Source organism: Nematolebias whitei, chromosome 18 (assembly GCF_014905685.2).
Source record: "Nematolebias whitei isolate Nwh7 chromosome 18, NemWhi1, whole genome shotgun sequence".
NCBI classification, from domain to species: Eukaryota; Metazoa; Chordata; class Actinopteri; order Cyprinodontiformes; family Rivulidae; genus Nematolebias; species Nematolebias whitei.
In genome coordinates, this window is record NC_056515.1 from 35,369,942 (window position 1) to 35,376,561 (window position 6,620).

Here is a 6,620-nt window from a genome sequence, read left to right on the forward strand (position 1 = left end):
ACACACACACACAGGTATAAAGGCATAAACAATAACATTTAACATTTAAATTTGATATTAAACATAATCCAAGTTGAAGTGTTACATCATTTTCAGCCCCCTTTTTGGCATTTGCATTTGCAAAATAATGTAGTATTTTAATTCCACAGCTGAGAAAGCTATGTCGTCTCTAAGTAGGTCTAGGTTAAAAATATCGGTATTGGTTATCCGCCAAATAAGTTTTAACATATTGGTATATCGGATATCGGCCAAAAATTCAATACCATGCATCTCTACTTGCTTGTTCTTTTGGTATTAGTGTATTGTGTGTGAGAACAGAAATCTAAACGCAACAAATGCCATAATTTAAAAAGACAACTTATTAACATATTTTGGGCTAAACTTTGATATGTCAATCACTTCCACTCATAGACAAGAATTGAAAAAAAAAATCATCAAAGAAAGAAGACCACAAAAGAACTAGAAGCTACTGTCTTTAAACAGTTAAAAAAAGACCGAACGCCAAAGGCAAATTCCTCAAATGATCGAGCAGAGAGGGACCAAAGGTCAAGGTTTGAGGTGCAAAGTTCATTGTGGCCGTTATCAATAAAGACCTCCTGCGAGCGAGCAGCTTTTTACACAAATAATTAACGAGTCTTTGAGTCGCCCGGAGATCCGTCCAGCAGAAAGCATTCAAGAACTTTTGGGATTCAGACTAAATTGTAGATTGCCAAATGTATAGATTTATTCCATTAAGAAAATGATTATACAGATACAAATATTCTTGCTCTGTGTTCTTCAAGTTAGATTTGTGTCTTTTTTTTATTGTTTAGCTTGGATGTTCGCATGGGTGAGGGGTGGGAAAGTCAAAGGTGGGCACACAGAAGGCGAGCAAATTCCCTTTGACTTGCTTCAGTTAAAAGGCCTCATGGGTGAGACTGCGAGAAGGGAAAAAAGAGGGAGCTGTCACTTTAAGCCATTAAGTCTCGCTATAAAACTCCTCTAATAAAAATGACAGCTGCAGTCCCCCTTTTTTCTCAAACGGGGAGCAAAAGCATCACATCGGGAACACAAAACTGGACGGCCGTAAAAAGACAAACTTGGCCAAATGCTTTTGGCGGTGTAATTCCATCGGCCCGCTCCCACCACCACTACCACACACACCTCCCAGCAGACACACAACCTTCCTCTCTGTATTACCTTTGTTCCTGAGTTACTGCCGGAGAAGGAATGCAGCCCTCAGCCCCCTAAACTTAAGACAAACACCCCCATGAATCTCACTTTCTCATCAAAGACCGTGAACTTTGTTGATTTTTGGAAATGAGGGTCCGTGAGTTTATACAAGTATCTAATGCATGTTCACACAATAGGAACAGATTAGGTGGACTCCAACAGCCCAAAAGTTATAGATACTACTGTTTTGTTTGGGTGTAGCTCTACCTTCAGCTGTAATTACAGTTTTAGGATTTTATTCCTACAAGAGAATCTAGCTTTGGTCTGAAGTACTTAAAGACTTGATAAAACGTTTAGTTAGATTTCCATCTCCATGAGCACTATTAAAAATCATCACTGGGTTGTAGGGATGCACAATATTGGATTTTTGGCCGATATCAGATATGCCGATATGTTAAAACTTATTTGGCCAATAACTGATACTTTATATACTTTCCTTTGTCAGAACTCTTATTTAGGCGATGCGGTCTCACTTGTGGAGGCTTGTTCCAGGTTCCTATAGCTGCAGTGTGGGATCCTCTGCACTCATGTGCATGAAGGACAGCCTTTTTAAGTTCAAAGTTTTTGTCTATCCATTGTGCCGTAAGACTAATCATGCTAACGGGGCTAACACTTGACGTCCACATGTCTGTGGTAAAACTCACCCAAGTGCTATCGGCTGTTAGCTTCTCAATGACGTCGGAGATGACGGCTTATAAGGCTACATTGGAAAAATGTCTCTGACTGGGGACGATGTAGCGAGGTTCATTGTAGTCCAAAAATATTTGGAATCCAACATCCTCAATGAAAAAAAAAACTTCCACACCGCCGACATTTGAATTTTCCTCCCCACCATGAGATCAGGTAGGCGTCATCACATTGTGCTGCTGCAGGTATCCTTGTCACTGGGTTGTCATATAAAAACAGCGCCTTTTATGTCGGCGAGTTATTTTGATGGAATGGCCCATGTCCAATATTGAACTTTAACGCCAATATCAGCCGAAACCCATACCATGCCGATAATATTGTGCATCTCTACTAGGTTGTAAAAGCTTTCCTGACTTTACATTTTAGTGTTTATTAAAAAAAAAAAAAAAAAAAAGGGCCACAGCTCAACTTATCCGATCATGATGAGCCCACTCCCATGCTTAATTGAAAAAACATAGTCTTCTGACTTTGGAAGCAAAGCAATTTAATTTATTTTCTTATTCTGTCCATAAGGCTGCTTTTAAACTGCTTCAGGACTTTACAAGACCTAAAATAGAAAATGTTTTTCTGGGTTTTATTTGAATGTTTTTCTGCTTGTGCATTTCCATTCAGTCTTCCTAAAAGGCTTTTGCAGCCGTTTCTTTGGTATTCAAGAAATGTTTAGCTCAACAAGGACATGTTGCTTTATCTCATTGCAAACTCAGGAAAACATTCCCCCAAAATAATTAGTTTTTCATTGTACTGTCTTCATTTATTCAAAGTTCTAGGCTGCAGAGAAAACCAAGGCTGCAGGTCTTTGGGACATACTTTGAAGAGATAATGACAAAGTTTAAAAATGTCCCCAAAGCTTTCTTCAAATTGATTGTATACAATCTATGATCACAATATGCTCATTTAAGTTTGAGGCAATGTCTTTTAGTGTGTTCATTGCTTTACTCAATAATTAGCCAATAATCATGACAAAATGTGATTTAAGAAGCGTTTCCACGTTTGAGATCAGCTGGTCATTCAGTAACACTTCATCTCAAAAACAAATCAAAATTGTGAAAATTTGATTGAAATGCACATGTAAGCACACGGTAATGAGAAAAGTTGTCTTTGCAATTACAAGGAATAAAATACAGTAGTCCCTCGCTACTTTGTGGCTCATTTATCGTGGACTCGCGCTATCACGGTTTTTCAAAATAAGATTGGACATGACACAACTGGGTGATTGATGGAGGAGCCGCACGGTCGGCATGGAATTTTTATTTTAAATAAATTGCGTAAAATTATTTAGCACCTCCTGCACCTTTGCGCAGCCCACACTGCAGGATAAGCTTCCTCCTGCAGCTGATCAACTGGTCTCCGTGCAGAGCAGGGAAGTGGGCGTGGCCAAAAACGCTTGCAGGTGGCTGGGAGCTGTAATCATGACATGCTGTGCTCCTTTAGAGTGTAGAAACATTGTTTAGAACATTGCAAGAGTGTGATCTTCAGGGTACGAATCCCCGGTGATAAACGAGGGACTACTGTATTAACTGGATTTAAGTCTATGCCACTCCTTACATCTTTTTCTTTTATAATAATGTATTATCCCATTAGAGAAGCTTAGCTATATAAAGTCATTATGTGAATTTAACAACAACAACAAAAATATTGAAAATGGACGTAAAAATATATTCAGGATAGTTTATAGTTTTGGCTGTAATGTCTCTAACAGTTGACAAATATTTCAGTTTAACCTCGGTTTTTTAGGTCACAGGGGTCACTGGTGCCCATATCCTGCAGTCACGGTGCGAGAGGTGGGGGACACCCTGGACACGTCTCCAGTCCATCACAGGGCCACATGGAGACAAACGAGACAACCATTCACTCTCTCACTCACACCTAGGGACAATTTAGAGTTACCCACCAGCCTAACATGCATGTTTTGGTCTGTGGGAGAAAACCGGAGTACCCGGAGAAAACCCACGCAGGATCTGCAGAACATGCAAACTCCAACCAGAAAGGTCCCGAACTGGGATTTGAACCGGCAACCTTCTTGCTAAGAGGCAGCAGCTCTACCAACTGCACCACCATGCCACCCAGGACAAAATAATCAATACAGCTAGTAAAAATATACATGTACAACATTGCACAGCCTAAATATTAATTAGGGAACATTAACTTGGTTGTGACACATTTGATTAAAGTCATCTAAATGGAAAAATCAATATTTACAGACTATGCATCCATTCATTTTATTTACCCGCTTTTCCTTTCTGGATTGAGGGGGGTCGGTGTCCTCCTGCAGTCGCTGTGCACGACACCGGATACACCTTGGACAGGTCGCAAGTCCATCAGAGGGACACGGAGACAAACGTGACACCCAGCATTCAAACTCTCACCCACACCTGGGACGATTGTTAACACTAAAGCGAGCATCTTTTTTTTTTTTTTTTTGTCTGTGAGAGGAAACCGGAGTACCTGGAGCAAACCTGTGCATGCACAGAGAGCACATGCACCCAGCGCTCATACAGGCCCCAGGCTGGGAGACGATCCTGCAACCTTCTCTCTGAAAGGGGACTGCCTTGACCACTGTGACACCCTATTTATAGACAAAATGACTTTAAAAGAATCTCTTACCTACGATCTGCTCTACAAATCTTTTCTTTCATGCTGCCGAGTTCACTGACAGACTGCCATGATCATCCCCACTAATGCTTGCATTAAAGGACAGATTCTCCTTTCAATGTCAACCGCCCAGTCTTTATTGCTTGGTGTCCAATGTGTGCAAGAGTTAAGTGTACGGATGGTGGTGGTTGATGGTGGGATCAGGCAGCACCATCAGTGCAGAGATTCCAGTGCCAAAGCGAGGTGTCGTCACCACAGCCAACAACCAATCAATAATTGCAGAATGCTTTCTGTCATTTCATACAGACGCATGTCAGATTTTTTAATGGAGAACGACACCAGATAATTACACTGAGTGAGTGGATAATCGATAAATTCAAGGACTTAACCTTGAAGAAAAATCTGCCTTGGATGCTGCGGTTTGAAGCTTAAATGATGACTTAAGGTACTCGTTGCAAAGTATGAAATCAAACATAAGAAGCTTATCCTGAACCTGAATCATATTGTGCATTTGGAATGTGTTTACTACCAGATATTTTGATGGAATGCAGGTCCGCATTCAATATAAACAAATCACGTGGAAGCCTGAGTCCATGTGATTGAACTAGGATGAGCATCTTCACAGTTAAATCTAGAAGAACCAGACAAAAGTAGAATAATAATAAATAAATAAAAAAGACGTTTTGGTGGAAATATCAGATTGAATCTGCGGATCAACGCAAAATACAAGAACGGACGAGTGAAAGAACTGTCGAGAAGAACTATCGGGTGATGTAATACCATAAAGGCTCGGCTTTGAAAAACATTTATAACTCAAATCTTAATTTATCTCTGTGATACGTCTTAAAACGGATTTTAAGTACTTAAACTAAGATGCCAACAAAGTTCAGCCAGGTCAACTGGATGGTTACTTTTTTTTTTTTAGATGTTTCATCTTTCATCCGAAGGACTTCATCAGTCCGAGGAGCCACAACAAACTCTGTCCCACAAGTGAACCAACCAGTTTGCTGGTGATAAGATGGTTTCTGGGGCCCGCCCTCTCCCCTGTCGACCTCTATGAGCCAAACTCCCTGATGAAGTCCTTTGGATGAAGGACGAGAAGTCTAAAAAAAAAAAAATCCAGATGACCTGACAACTTTGTTGGATTTTTTACCTGGATTATGAACTTTGATGTTAAAATGAAATTGTTTAAAAACCTCTCTGCAACCTTGACTCAAAAAAATCTAAGCGTAAATATGTACCAGTCCAAACTGTCCAACTTCCCAAATACATCTTCCACGGATGACACATTTTCAGTCACTTTGTTTCCGTAGGTAAATAAATGCACGTGGTACTTGGTATGTGCTTCAATTTTTAACTTCCCATCGATATGAAATATATATTGTGATGGCTGGACATGGGCACCAGTGACCCCCGCGACCCAAAAAGGAAGAAGCGGGTAAAGATAATGGATGTGTATATTTTGTATCTTACTTTAAAAATTAGTTTGGACCCATCTTCAAGACTTTAAACATCGAACTAAGTGATGGAAAAAGAAGATTTAATCCAACGTGGATGAAAAGAAGCCGCTAAGACCATTAAGTAAGACTTTCTCTGCCTGTTTACGGGCAGTTCTGGTTCAGGCAGTGTGAAACTTGGATCACTTTCAGCCTGGACGCACATCACGGTGCACCTGTAATAACAGCCTGTCAGCGTGCAACACTGGCGGTTTGGCGTATTTCTGGGAAGCCACACAAAGCTTGTTGTGGCGGCAGCGTAAGAGAGCTGAAGCTGTAACTGAAGAAAGCAGAGGTCCCTGTGAATCTCCTCGCTGCAGCTGGTGAAATGTGTCAAGGTGTAACGTGACGCCGGTCTGACGGAGCAGCAGACACAATAACGGCGGGTATGGATCGTCTCTGCAGCGAGGACAGGGGTCTCTGGTCCTCCTGACAAACCTACAGCAGCCACCTGCATTAATGATTTACAACCTTATGTGTGCTCAACTGTGGATCCAATTGAGCAATTAGTGCAAATTAGGTTTGACCCTATAGATTAAACATCTGCTTTGCTTCTTGATTTAAAAGCTTTAAAATAATCATTTCATTGGCCTTGAAATTATGATGAAAATTACCTTTTTTTTTTTTTTTTTT